Genomic DNA, 15,092 nt, shown 5'->3' on the forward strand with positions numbered 1-15,092 from the left:
TGAGCATGAAGACGTCCTGAGGAGACCGGAGAATCACAAGATAAGTTTTCGGTGCCCTTTATCTTCCAGAAAATCGGCGCACCTTATCGTGATGTGCCGTTTTTCCAGAGGGCGGAAACTTGGGCCCTATGTTTCTATGGAAGAGTTGTTTCCTGCATTTTTTTAAATTAAGTGGGATAGGAGGACAGGGAATATTTTATATGAAATACAACAGTATGTTTTTGAAATCGATTGAACCTTTCCTTACGTTTTATAAGGGAGTTGTACACACTTGGGCCCAATTTTTAAAAAGTGTGCAGTTTATGCCCAAAGGTGCTGAGTTCTTATTTTTGAACAGGTGGATCAACATTGAAGGAGAGGTATTATTTAATCAAGCTTTTATAAATGCTGGTATTATATATGTGAAAGATGTATTATATGAGGTGATTCCAGGTTGGTTGCCGGAAGCGGTCGTGAGGGACATGGTTTGGGAGGAGGATCAGGAGGCAGATGAAAAAGCAATTAAGATCATGTATGAGAAGATTTTGAGGACAATGCCACAGGATTAGATGAAAGAAATAAATACACAAATCTCCAAAGGAGGTATAATGCGTTCCGCTTTTCCAAGCTTTCTGCTGGAGAAAGGGGAGGAGTTGATCCAAGTTGACAACTGTAATACTCGAGATTTCTATGGGGTATTTAGAGAATGGAGATTTAAGACACCTGCTGGTCATGAGTTTTGGCAGAGTATCTACCCACAGCTGGACTTCAACAGGATTTGGAAGGGAATGTAGGCTAATTTTAAATGTCCAGAGTGGATTAAACAGTATTTCAAATTGGCTCATAATCAGATTTTTACTATGACACTCTTATGTAAGATTGGGCGAGTAGAGGTGGCAACTTGCCCAGTGTGTGGGACACGGGATGAGACTCTGTCCAATTTCTTGGTGTTATGTCCGCAGTTAAAGGATTTTAAGTACTATGTTGTGTGAGGTTTTCTTGCTGCGTGAGGATCGAAGAGCGAGAATGGGAATCCCATGGGACTCAATTTTGAGATGGGGATTGCAGGAGAGTCTGCCCGAGTGTAGTGGAGCGGCAATTAATTTAATGTTCAGTTTGGCTACATTGGTGATTGTGCAAAGAAGGAATGCTCTGTTTAGTAAGGGGAGGAAAATAAACCTAAAATTGTATTTTAAATATAAACTAAAAGATCGTTATAAGGCTCTGTGGTTGTTTTATTCAGAGAAGAATCTAAAGATAGTATTTTATGATCAATTTGTAAAGTACAATAGATTATTATATGTTACAGGAGACAAATTAAACTTCAGGTTTTGCTGTTAATATGTGTTGGAAATGGATTTGTATGATACAATGGAATGATCACGATGTTGTAAATGTTCTTAATGTTCAATAAATATTAATATATTTTTTTAAAAGTGGTTCGCACTCTCACCTCTGAGTCAGAAGGTTGTGGGTCTCACTCCAGAGACTTGAGCACAAAAAAATCTAGGCTGACACTCCAGTGCAGTACTGTCGGAGGTGCCGTCTTTCAGATGAGACATTAAACCGAGTCTGCTCTCTCAGGTGGATGTAAAAGATCCCATGTCACTATTTCGAAGAAGAGCAGGGGAGTTATCCCCGATGTTCTGGTCAATATTTATCCCTCAATCAACATAACAATATCAGATTATCTGGTCATTATTACATTGCTGTGTGTGGGAGCTTGCTTGTGCACAAATTGGCTGCCATGTTTCTTACATTACAACGGTGACTAGACTCCAAAAGTACTTCATTGGCTGTAAAGCGCTTTGAGACATCCAGTGGTTGTGAAAGGCGCTATAGAAATCCGAGTCTTTCTTTCTTTTTTAGATCTCCCAGTCCATTGATCTGGTGGCATAACCTATTCGCACCCATTGTTTTCTTTTGGTTTCACTAGTTTTTCTTTCTTCCCTTACTTGTTTGTGCCCAGTTGTATTTTGTAAAGTTGGATTAAGTAAAAAAAACTTTATAAAAGAGATTTATTCTCCAAGATTTCAATGTTTATCAAGTGCAAAGGCACAGTATTTATATGATGGGAGAAAATTGTGTTTTTTTCACATCAGCTATTTTAAGCTGAAATGCGATAGATTTATGAAAATCAAGTCAATTAGAAAAATTATTCTAAAGGTGGATAATATATGTTAATGCATGCTAATGACGTGTATTGGCACTTTTTAAGCTTTTGCAGCTGAAATGCATGAAAACTAATAGCCAAAATATCGTAGGAGGAGGGAAAGAAAAGGTGTTATCTAAACCTTAAAGTGGAGAAAATTTGCACTGTGCAAGCAACAACAAGCATAACTGCTGAGAAACCAAATGTGTAATAATACAACCAGCAAGCAGCAAGGAAAAGAGGTGTGATCTAAAAAACGTCATTCAGCTACCATTCCTGTGTAATGTGCCAATGGTGTTTTCACACACAAAAGCAAACAAGTCTCATAACTAATCAACCAATTGAAAAAATTACAAGTGTAACTCTATTATTTAAGAAAGGTGAGGGAGAGAAATCAGGAAATTATAGACCTGTTAGTCTAACATCTGTTGCAGGGAAGTTATTGGAATTTATAATTAAGGACAGAGCAACTGAGCACTTACAGAAATTTGAGCTGATTAGAGAGAGCCCACATGGATTTGCAAAGGGTAGGTCATGTCTAACAAACCTAATTGATTTTTTTGTGGAAGTAACTAAAGTAGTAGACAGGGGAATAACTATGAATGTAGTTTATATCAACTTCCAGAAGGCATTTGATAAGGATTAGGAGACTGTTAGCAAATTAAAGCTGATGAAATTGAAGTCAATTATTGACCTGGTTAGGGAATTGGTTAGATGGTATAAGACAGAGAGAAGAGATGATGGGTATGTGCATGAATTGGAAGAAAGTGACTAGTGTGTCACACAAGGATAACTATTCACATAACTATTCACTATATTTATTAATGACATATATATGGATTTATGAAAGGGAAATCATGCTTGACAAATCTTCTAGAATTTTTTGAGGATGTAACGAGCAGAGTGGATAAGGGAGAACCAGTGGATGTGGTGTATTTGGACTTGCAAAAGGTTTTTGACAAGAGATTAGTGTGTAAAATTAAGGCACATGGGATTGAGGGTAATGTATTGACGTGGATAGAGAACTGATGGGCAGAAAGGAAGCGAAGAGTGGGAATAAACTCACTCTAGGCTGCAGGGTGACTTGGACAGGTTAGCTGAGTGGGCAAATGCATAGCAGTTGCAGTATAATTGTGGATAAGTGTGAGGTTATCCACTTTGGTGGCAAAAAGAGGAAGGCAGATTATTATCTGAATGGTGACAGATTAGTAAAAAGGGAGGTGCAACGAGACCTGGGTGTCATGGTACATCAGTCATTGAAAGTAGGCATGCAGGTACAGCAGGTAGTAAAGAAAGCAAATGGCGCTCGAGCCAGTGAGTGGTCAGGTAAGAAAGATGGCCGAGAGACCAGAAGACTTGAACCTGCCGAATGTGGTCATTAACAGGATTATTAAAGAGGCGCTTCCAGATGGAGTGAACATCTCAAAGGAAGCCTGCAGCGCAATATCCCGAGCAGCTAGTGTCTTTGTTCTTTATGCAACCTCCTGCGCAAATAACTTTGCAATGAAGAGCAAGAGGAAAACGCTGAGTGCCTCTGATGTGCTTGCAGCAATGGAAGAGATGGAGCTTGATCATTTCATTAGCCCACTGAAAGATGCATTGGAAGCTCACAAACGAGAGCAGAGAGGAAAGAAAGAAGCTTCAGAACAGAAGAAAAAGATAAGAAGCCCGAGAGTGAGGAACATGACAAGAGAAAGGAAGATGAGAACGAGGAAAATACAGAAGAGGTGAAAATGGTGGAAGATGATGACCAAAAGGAGATAGAAAACGAGGAAGAGGATGTGGAAAACTGAGATGCCTGCTAATGCTGTACACGTGACTAAAGAGACTGAGAACAATGCGGTGTTTGGAGATTGGTCGTGATCACGAGGATTATCCCAGTATACTTCTTCAGCATCTTTTTGAAGGGTTTTGTACCATTTGAGCTGGGAGCACAAAGGTGGCAGCAGTGGAGCTGCACTGTGCTCCCTCTCTGCTTGTTTTTGTATAGTTGGGTGAAATTGAAATCTTTTCTATTTTGTTAATCATTTGAGTGATCTTTTTGTAAAATTGAATTTTGAATAATGCATTCAAAAGAAAAAGAAATGGCATGTTGGCCTTCATAGTGAGGGGATTTGAGTATAGGAGCAGGGAGGTCTTGCTGCAGTTGTTCAGGGCCTTGGTGAGACCACACCTTGAGTATTGTGTGCAATTTTGGTCTCCTAATCTGAGGAAGGACATTCTTGCTATTGAGAGAGTGCAGCGAAAGTTCACCAGACTGATTCCTGGGATGGCAGGACTGACATATGAAGAAAGACTGGATCGACTAGGCTTATATTCACTGGAGTTTAGAAGAATGAGAGGGGATCTCATAGAAACATATAAAATTCTGACGGGATTGGACAGGTTAGATGCAGGAAGAAGGTTCTCGATGTTGGGGAAGTCCAGAACCAGGGGTCACAGTCTAAGGATAAAGAGTAAGGCATCTAGGACCGAGATGAGGAGAAACTTTTTCACCCAGAGTATTGTGAACCTATGGAATTCTCTACCACAGAAAGTTGTTGAGTCCAGTTCATTGGATATATTCAAAAGGGAATTAGATGTGGCCCTTACGGCTAAAGGGATCAGGGGATATGAGGAGAAGGCAGGAGTGGGGTACAGAAGTTGCATGATCAGCCATGATCATATTGAATGGTGGTGCAGGCTTGAAGGGCCGAATGGCCTGCTCCCGCACCTATTTTCTATGTTTCTATGTTTCTATCACAGCAGAGAGCCATATATCCAAATTTGCCGATAATACAAAGATTGGTAGCACTGTAAGTAGTATAGATGGAGCATAAAATTACAAAGAGACAATGATAGATTAAATGAGTGGGCAAAACTGGTAGATCAAGTTCAACGGAGATAAGTTTGAGATCATCCACTTTGGACCAAAAATGGATAGATCTGAGTATTTCTTTAAATGGTGGAAAGGTAGGAACCGTGATGCTCCAAAAAGATTTCGAGCAAGTAATTAGGCTTAGTAGCGCCCATTCTTTGGGCACTACAAGTGCATTAGGGACCTGAAATAGCATCTATGGCACGCACGCGTACTTCACATGCGAAGCCCGCCGGACTCCATCTTGGTAAAGGCATTAGCATGCGTGCAGTTCATGTCCGCGGAAGTATGTAGAGCAGACAGATCATGACGTCAATCAATGTGCAATGCTGATTTGATGCCACTGCTGCGATTTTGGAGCTCCACGCTCTAGCCAATGCCTTCTCTTAAGCTCGCATCGAGAACACACGTTAAGCAGCAGGAAGGAACCCCCCACCAGCGCTATTTAAAGGGATCATCAACTATTTTCAGGTTAGTTGCTGGTTGGTTTCTACTGTCTGTTGCTACAATTCTATATGTTTTTGTGCCATCCATAGTTGTTTCATGTTTCAAAAGTCTACAGGAAGTGGTTAGCAGGGGCTGAAGTACTTTTTGCTGACTTCAAGACCTCTGCATAAACCAGTTGCTCCCAGGCATGGGTGAACTCGTAGACCTTCCCGTTGGATTGAGCATGACTTGGAGAATGAGCAGAGGCCACAAAGAAGAGGAGATGCTGCTCGAAGAGGAGGAAGGTGGGGAGGGAGAAGGGCTCTCAGCAGGAAACCAAATCAGCCCAGGATGCTCAGAGAGCAAATCTCCTACCTGAAACATAACGATGACCAATGTTTGAGACATCTGTGCTTCACTAAGAAGATCCTCACTGAAATCTGCCCACTGCTGCAGCCGCGGCCCCAACCTCAGACCAGAGCAAGAACCGCATTGCCAGTGGCTATGAAGATGATCGTGGCAATGAACTTTTATGCGTCTGGCTCATTCCAGGCTGGTGCTGGAGATATTAGCAAAATCATGCAGTTTGTCATCCACTGTGGCGTAAGGGAGGTGACGGTGGATAGGCAATGGAAAACATTTAAAGATCTCATGGATGAACTTCAGCAATTGTAGTAAAAGTAAAAAGGGGAAGGTGGCTCAACCGTGGCTAACAAGAGAAATTGAGGATAGTGTTAAATCCAAGGAAGAGGCATATAAATTGGCCAGACAAAGCAACAAACCTGAGGACTGGGAGAAATTTAGAATTCAGCAGAGGAGGACAAAGGGTTTAATTAAGAGGGGAAAAGTAGAGTACGAGAAGAAGCTTGCCAGGAACATAAAAACTGACTGCAAAAGCTTCTATAGGTATGTGAAGAGAAAAAGATTAGTGAAGACAAACGTAGGTCCCTTGTAATCGGATTCAGGTGAATTTATAATGGGGAACAAAGAAATGGCAGATCAATTGAACAAATACTTTGGTTCTGTCTTCTCGAAGGAAGTCACAAATAATCTTTTTGGAAGTACTAGGCGATCGAGGGCCTAGTGAGAAGGAGGAACTGAAGGATATCCTTATTAGGCGGGAAATTGTGTTAGGGAAATTGATGGGATTGAAGGCCGATAAATCCCCGGGGCCTGATAGTCTGCATCCCAGAGTACTTAAGGATGTGGCCCTAGAAATAGTGGATGCATTGGTGATCATTTTCCATCAGTCTATCAACTCTGGATTAGTTCCTATGGACTGGAGGGTAGCTAATGTAACACCACTTTTTAAAAAGGGAGGGAGAGAGAAAGCGGGTAATTATAGACCGGTTAGCCTGACATCAGTAGTGGGGAAAATGTTGGAATCAATTATTAAGGATGAAATAGCAGCGCATTTGGAAAGCAGTGACAGGATCGGTCCAAGTCATCATGGATTTATGAAGAGAAATCATGCTTGACAAATCTTCTGGAATTTTTTGAGGATGTAACTAGTAGAATGGACAAGGGAGAACCAGTGGATGTGGTGTATTTGGACTTTCAAAAGGCTTTTGACAAGGTCCCACACAAGTGATTGGTGTGCAAAATCAAAGCACATGCTATTGCGGGTAATATACTGACGTGGATAGAGAACTGGTTGTCAGACAGGAAGCAGAGAGTCGGGATAAATGGGTCCTTTTCAGAATGGCAGGCAGTGACTAGTGGGGTGCCACAGGGCTCAGTGCATCGATATATGATGAGGGAGAAAATCGAGATAGAACTGGACAGATTTCAACGAGAGGGAATCATATCGCCAGTCGAGTTCAACGAGTGGGCCAGTCCGATTGTTCCGGTGTTGAAAAGCGATGGCACGGTCAGAATCTGCGGAGACTACAAGGTAACGATCAACCGAGTCTCGTTACAAGACCAGTACCCGCTACCCAAGGCGGATGACCTGTTCGCAATGTTACCGGGGGGGGGGAAGTCATTCACCTAGTTGGATCTAACCTCCGCCTACATGACACAGGAGCTGGCTGAACCTTCGAAAAGATTGACATGCATCAACACGCAGAAATGACTGTTTATATACCACAGGTGCCCTTTTGGAATTCGCTCGGTTGCTGCCATCTTCCAGAGGAACATGGAGAGTCTGCTGAAATCGGTTCCGCGCACCGTTGTGTTTCAAGATGACATCCTGATCACCGGTCATGACACCACCGAGCACCTGCACAATCTGGAAGAGGTTTTAAGTCGACTAGACAGAGTGGGACTCCGGCTGAAACGCTCCAAGTGTGTTTTCCTGGCGCCAGAGGTCGAATTTTTGAGGAGAAAGATTGCGGCAGACAGCATCAGATCCACAGACTCGGACAGTGGCCATCAAGAATGCACCCAGACCACAGAATGTGACGGAGCTGCGTTCATTCCTGCGACACCTCAACTACTTTGGTAACTTTCTACCCGGTTAAGCACTTTGCTGGAACCATTGCACATGTTGCTACGTAAGGGCGATGACTGGGTTTGGGGTAAATCTCAAGAGACAGCCTTTGAGAAGGCCAGAAACCTATTTTGTTCTAATAAGTTACTTGTACTGTATGACTGGTGTAAACGATGTGCTAGCTTGTGATGCATCTTCGTACGGGGTCGGCTGTGTATTACAGCAAACCAATATATCGGGCAAACTTCAACCGGGTGCATATGCGTCTAGAAGTCTGTCTAAGGCTGAAAGAGCATACAGTATGGTCGAGAAAGAGGTGTTAGCATGTGTATATGGGGTTAAGAAAATGCACCAATACCTATTTGGACTTCGGTTTGAACTTGAAACTGACCACAAACCGCCCATTTCGCTGTTTTCAGAGAGCAAAGGTATAAACACCAATGCTTCGTCCCGCATCCAAAGATGGGCACTAACATTGTACGCCTATGACTATGTTATCCGCCACAGACCAGGCACGGAGAACTGTGCTGATGCCCTCTGTCGGCTACCATTGCCCACTACCGGGGTGGAAATGGCACAGCCTGCAGACTTGCTTCTGGTCATGGATGCTTTTGAGAGCGAGGGGTGGTCCGTCATTGCTCGCCAGATCAGGACCTGGACCAGCCTGTATCCTGTGCTATCACTTGTTAAAAAGTTACGTCCTCAATTGAAGCTGGTCGGCCGTTCCCGGGGAAATGCAAAACGAAATTAAGCGGTTTCATCGACTCAAAAATGAAATGTCCATCCAGTCGGATTGTCTCTTACAGGGTAATTGCGTGGTTTTGCCAAAAAAAGGCAGGGAAATGTTTATACGCGACCTACACAATACCCACCCAGGCATAGTCATGATGAAGGCTATAGCCAAGTCGCATGTTTGGTGGCCTGGAATTGACTTGGACTTAGAGTCATGTGTACATCAGTGCAACACATGCTCACAATTGAGCAATGCACCAAAGGAGGCTCCATTGAGTCTGTGGTCATGGCCCTCCAAACCGTGGTACAGGATCCACGTAGATTTTGCTGGCCCCTTTCTCGGAAAGATGTTTTTAGTTGTAGTGGATGCTTACTCTAAATGGATTGAATGCGTAACCATGTCAGCCAGCACATCCACTGCCACCATTGAAAGCCTCCGGGCTATGTTCGCCACCCATGGCTTGCCCAACGTCCTTGTCAGTGACAATGAATCGTGTTTCACCAGCTCGGAATTAATCAAGTTTATGACCCACAATGGCATCAAGCATGTCTGGTCTGCTCCGTTTAAGCCCGCATCCAACGGTCAAGCGGAACGGGCAGTCCAAACTATCAAGCAGAGCTTGAAACGCATGACAGAAGGCTCCTTGCAGACCCGCTTATCTCGGGTTCTGCTCAGCTACCGGACGCAACCCCACTCACTCACTGGGGCTCCCCCTGCAGAATTGTTAATGAAGAGAGCACTCAAAACCAGGCTCTCCCTAGTCCGCCCGGATCTAAATGATCATGTAGAAACCCGGTGTCACCAGCAAAACATGTAGCACGATCGCACGGCTGTATCGCATGACATTGATGTCAACGACCCTGTGTTTGTCCTTAATTACGGTCATGGTCCTAAATGGGTCGCTGGCACTGTCTTGGCCAAGGAGGGAAATAGAGTGTTTATAGTCAAACTATTGAATGGACAAACATGCAGAAAGCATTTGGATCAGACCAAACTGCAGTTCACCGACAACCAGGAACAACCTGAAGAGGACATCACCATCATCGATCCCCCAACCAGGGAGCATAGGGCCCCGGATCGTCTCAACTTGTAAATAATTTGTATCAAAGACTTTGGGGGGGGGGGAGTGATGTTATGTGTGTAAATATTGTAACTGTGTAAGACTTGCCACCAGAGGGCGCAACTGTTGGAGGCCCAAGGGTCACCTGCACACCTCGTGCAAGGGAGTATAAAAGGTTGTCTGCCAGGCTGCTTAGGCACTCTGGAGTTGTATTAAAGAGACTAAGGTCACATCAGTTTTAGCTCACAGTACTCAGTCTTGTGGAGTTCTTCCTTACTTAACATAAGTAGTGCTGGCAAGTATCAATTTTGGGCCTCCTGATGCCGTATGCAGCCAATCAACAGTGCAGTTAGTGCTGGCTGCATGCAGAAATCATGATAATCAGCAGGCAGCATGAAGAGGCCATGCTACCCGTATTACATTAAACGGGTGCGGGGGAAATCACACATTGCAACCACCGGGCCCATTTTTGGAAGCTATCCAATTTAGCCCCCTTAGAGTCCATGTACACAGTTCACTAAGATGTAATGGTTAAGTACAAAATAATCAAAAATAATGGAATTTATATCTAGAATGCTACAAGATAAAGGAGAGGAAGTTTTGCTACAGCTATACAAAGCCCCTGGTTAGGCCACATCTGGAGCACTGTGTACAGTTCTGGGCATCGCACCTTAGAAAGCATATATTGATCTTCGAAGGAGTTCAACGCAGATTCACAAGAATGTTATCAAGACTCCAACGTTTAAATTATGAGGAGAGATTACATAAACTAAGCTTATATTCCCTGGAATATAAACAGTTAAGGGATGATTTGATTGAGGTTCTTAGGATTTTTGAAAGGAATTGATAGGGTAGATAGAGAGAAACGTGTTCCGCTAGTGGGGGAGTCTAGGACCAGTGGACATAAATGTAAAATCAGTGCCAGGTCATTCAGGAGAGAAGTTAGGAAACAGTTCTTCACACAAAGGGTGGAAGAAGTGTGGAACTCACTCCCATAAAAAGCAGTTGGTGTTAGCTCATTTAATAATTGTAAATCTGACTTCAATGTTCTAACCACTCTTTGGGTAAAGAAGCTTCTCCTGAATTCTCTACTGGATTTATTAGTGACCATCTGCAGCGGTGTTCCCAGGATTCAGTACTAGGACCACTGCTGTTTTTGATATACGTTAATGAAAGGCCAAAAAATTGGGCCACTTATCACCTCCTGTTTGCGCTGCTATCCTGGCAAAAAATGTCAGCTGCTACTTTAGCACTTCACTGGCGCGGGTCTCGGCAGCCGTCATTTTGGTGTGGGCCTTGGCGCTGTCCCTTGACATGTAAATGAAGACAGGATGACATCGACTAAATGTCAGCTCAGTGAACTTTGACCTTAGTGCTGAGTTCAGCACTGAGTCCTAAGCTTGCCATGAAAATCCAGCATTCAACACCTCTTAAAGGGACACACACATCTTTCAGGTAAGTTTGCATTTAAGCTTTTGGACTGGATTTTCTTTATTTTATTGAAGCAGTGGCTTTGTGCAATATATGTTAAATGTTTTTTGAGTGTAGGACGTAGTGTTGGATGCTTGCAAGGCCACGAATGGAAAAGAAAGGCCCCTGAGAAGACAGAAAATGCTGCAAATATACATGCAATATCTGTGGAGAGAGAAACAGAGTTCACATCTCAGTTCAAGATGCTGCCTGACCTGCTGAGTATTTCCAGCATTTTAAGCTATCATTTCGCATTTGCAGCAACTGCTTGCAGAGGAACGAGGAAGACGCTGAAGATGAAGATGCAGAAGAGGAGGAAGCAGAAGAGGAGGATGCAACCCAGACAGCTCCGGGATGGAATCATCCACCTGTAGTACCAGTGACCACAGCACCAATTTCCCTTTCAACATTTGTCCCACACCTTGCCTTCCATCTGTTACTGATCATCATAGCGTCTCTTGGCCGCAATGCTGAAATAAAAACCACCACAAAGCAAACTTTCCAATCCAACTTTATACATCTATCCATCTAATATGACATTAAGAAATCAACTCATCACTCTTATGCATTCCCTTAGTGACTGTTTTATGTGTCCCTTTGCCTATCCTAGTGATGTCACGCAGTGCTACCCCAGTGGCTGCAGCATGGCTGGTGGAAGGCAGCTGACTTTTAGTGGGGGTCACTGCAAATGACCTTGCTGGTCAACCTTGAGGAGCTGGTGTCTGGGAGTGTGAAATCGAGTGACGGTGTTTCTTCTTCTTCTTCTTCACTCTCCGCTACCTCTTCTTGGTGAACCACTGGTTGGGCAGGCTGCATTTCTTGGGTTTGTGAAATGAGGAAGGCACAGTTGTGCAATTGTGGTGAGCAGAGGACAAGAAAGCAAGAGATGCATGCGAGGAGGAGGATAATGTCGGAGGATACCAGCATCTTCTATCGTTTCAGCCCTGCCACTGGCTAAGGGCTCAGCCATGCCTCTGCCAAGAATGGCCAGCACCGTTTCCTCCAAAGGGTTGAAGTGAAGCTAGGAATGGGAGGTGTGCCTCTTGATTGGTACAGATTGTTGGTAAGTGAGTGATTAGGGGAGGGAGTCGTGCTTTGAGCAGTGTCTGAGGCTAGTGATGCAGTTGGTAGGAGATAACTTTTGAAGATGCATTCACTGACCTTGACCACTGGTCTGAGGTCATGAAGCTCCTTTGGGCACTATAGGCAAGTCGTGGGAGCGACACTGCTGGCAGTGACGGCTTCGTGATGTGGTTCCACATCCTTCATTCTGGAGCGCCTCCTGTGGATAGAGGACCTCTCTTGCATTGTTAACTCGCCACACAAAGTTGGAGTGCTGCATGCGAGACCCCGGATGTCCCTTCCCTGGCTTGCTGAGCCATTTGTGTTAGTGCTATAGCACTTTTCCCATTTTTTTTAAGGTGCAGAAGGGAATTCAGCTTTAAGCTGAATAATTTTATTCAAAAGGCAGTTGAGTTGCAAGGGCTAAAAACTGCAATTTTCAAAAATTTTTTTTCATTTCAGAAGGCATTGCACCTTTAAGAGACCGACAATGCATTCTGAAATGAATGCCTCCCTTTCAGAGTGGGCTGTTCTAGCTGCAATGGCGCTATGGCCATGCTACATTGGGGTCTCCTGCTGGGACAAACGCCAGCATGACGGCATTGCACTGTGAGTTTAGCACTGGGCTAAAGTTAATTTGTCCCCGGCGCCAATTTCTTGGTCCTGCTAGTGTCAGCATTTTCGGCGGCCATTAACACTCGCCCACGGTGGCATTTGTGTGGCATTGACAGATTTCTAGGTCTTGGACTTGGGGGTACAGGGCACAATTTCTAAATTTGCAGATGAAACTTGGAAGTGTTGAGGAAGCTAGTAATAGACTTCAAGAGTAAATCGACAGGCTTTTGGAATGGGCAGACAAATGGCAGATGAAATTCAATGCAGAATAAAGGTGATTAAAAACATGAAGGCTGGGAAATTGCTTGGCGTCTTGTTTGGGGGTGGTGATATCCGCGAGGCGGGAGTTCATGCGCCAAGTGCGGAAGTCCCGCCCCGCTCGCAAAATTGGAGTTATCACCCTCAAGAGGAAGTGGAGCGAAAACAATCGCACTCCACTTCCTCTCTGGGGCGCTAAGGGGGCAGAAGCAGAGTGAGTGGGGCGCAGCGGTGCGCACTGGGCAGCATTGCGCTGCTGCGTAGAAGGGGCCCGCCCCTACATTAAAGCCAAGCTGCAGATTCTGCGGGGTCCTACCTGGACCATCGGGGAGAGGGGTGCCGTGCCATCAGTGCTACACTCAAGTGGAGTGCCGGGTTGCCAGAGCGAAACGCAGACCCCGTGTTCAACGAGGCAATGGGCCATGAACGGAAATCGGATTTTTTATTTACACGCATGCTAGTTCCCCTTTAATTAGCACCCTGCGAGTGGCCGGCCGGCATGTATGCGCCCCCTGGCATCGGCAAGCGCAGCTTCAGGGGGCAATACTGAATTTTTGCTCCGGGGCGAAAACGGGTCACTGTGCACAGCGATAACGTCATCATCGTCGGTGGAGTGGGGCGCCACCTTTACAGCTGGCCCTTAACTCCCGCAAAATTTAGCGGGAGTTATTAGTGGCGCTGCGCATGGGCGAAAAGTTGTTTGCACCCTGTGGACGCTAAGGGGAGGCATAAATGACCCCAATTTCTCCCCCGAAGGGTTTAGCTAACTATTTGGTAGGAAGAATGAGGAGAGACAATACAAGGTCAACGGTGCAATTTTAATGAGAGTAGAAGAACAGAGAGACCTGGGGGGTGTTTGTACATAAATCTTTGAAGATGGCAAGACAGATTAACAAATCCAGTAATAATACATATGGGTACCTAGCCTTATAAATAGAGGCACATAGCCTGGAAATTGCCTTTGTTTACGTCGATTGTTAAGGCCATTTTGAAAAAGAATGGTGGCCGCCTCGCTTCCGCCTGCACTCTGCCACCTCTTGGAACCAGACCTGCAGCCTCAGAGCAGGGCGACAACGGCATTGCCAGTGGCCCTTGAGGTCACCGTGGCCCTCGATATTTTCACCACCAGATCCTTCCAGGCTGGAGCAGGAGACATAGCTAACATCTCGCCGTCCAGCGCTGCATCTGAGAGGTCACAGGAGAAGGGACTTCATTATTTTCTCTATGAATGGCGAGAAGCAGAAGGAGCCCGCATGCACTTTGCCAGGATATCGGGTTTACCCATAGTGCAGTGTGCCATCCACTGCACACACATGGCTTTGTGAGTGCCGCATACCAATTCTGAGGTGTTCCATAACTGCAAAGGCACTCTCTTAATGTGCAGTTGGTGTGACCATACTCAGCACATCATGATGGTGAATGCCTGGTAACCTGGCAACAGTCATGATGCCTTCATCCTATACCATTCCAGTGTGCAGCAATCTTCCAGCCACCACATCAAACCCAGGGGTGGCTGCTAGGCGACAAGAGCGATCTGTGCTGTACCTGATGACACCCCTATACAACTGCACCACTCGTGGCCAGAATTCATGTAATGAGAGCCATGCTGCCACGAGAAACCGCATCGAGCAGACCATCGGGGTGCTGAAGCAACCTGGCCTGGCTGCAGCCCACTCATGCCTGGTGACTCACCACGTATAGACCCTGCTGCCACACTACCTTCTGAAGTTCACGCAGTGCCATTTTCTGAACTGGTGCCTGCAAGGTCAGATGCAGTGACAGTGCCTCTTTTCCTCCTTCACTGTCCTCCTCTTTGGGGACTAGCTAACCAGGTTGGAGTTCTTGGGTATCTGAAAGGAGAAAGGCACAAGAGTCGGGTTATGGTGAGGGGAGGAGGAATGCAAGGTGTACATGCTTACACCATCAGCAGCTTGTAAGTGAGAAGAGATTGTGAGATGAGGGGGAAGTGGGATGCAAGAAGAAGAATTCAGTATGAACATATCTTTATCAACAAGGCTTTCATCTTCCCCGTTCGCCATGGACTCTGTG

General features: G+C 45.0%; 1 protein-coding gene and 1 pseudogene across 6 annotated transcripts in view; both read left to right on the forward strand.

Annotated features, from left to right (window-relative positions):
• The window catches only part of LOC139233945 (uncharacterized), a 926,529-nt gene that overhangs the window by 798,399 nt on the left and 113,038 nt on the right, over nt 1–15,092 (forward strand). The gene's annotated exons all lie outside the window — the stretch shown is intronic.
• Nucleotides 3,438–3,966, forward strand: LOC139233936 (DNA polymerase epsilon subunit 3 pseudogene; annotated as a pseudogene).

Source organism: Pristiophorus japonicus, chromosome 2, assembly GCF_044704955.1.
Source record: "Pristiophorus japonicus isolate sPriJap1 chromosome 2, sPriJap1.hap1, whole genome shotgun sequence".
Taxonomy (NCBI): domain Eukaryota; kingdom Metazoa; phylum Chordata; class Chondrichthyes; family Pristiophoridae; genus Pristiophorus; species Pristiophorus japonicus.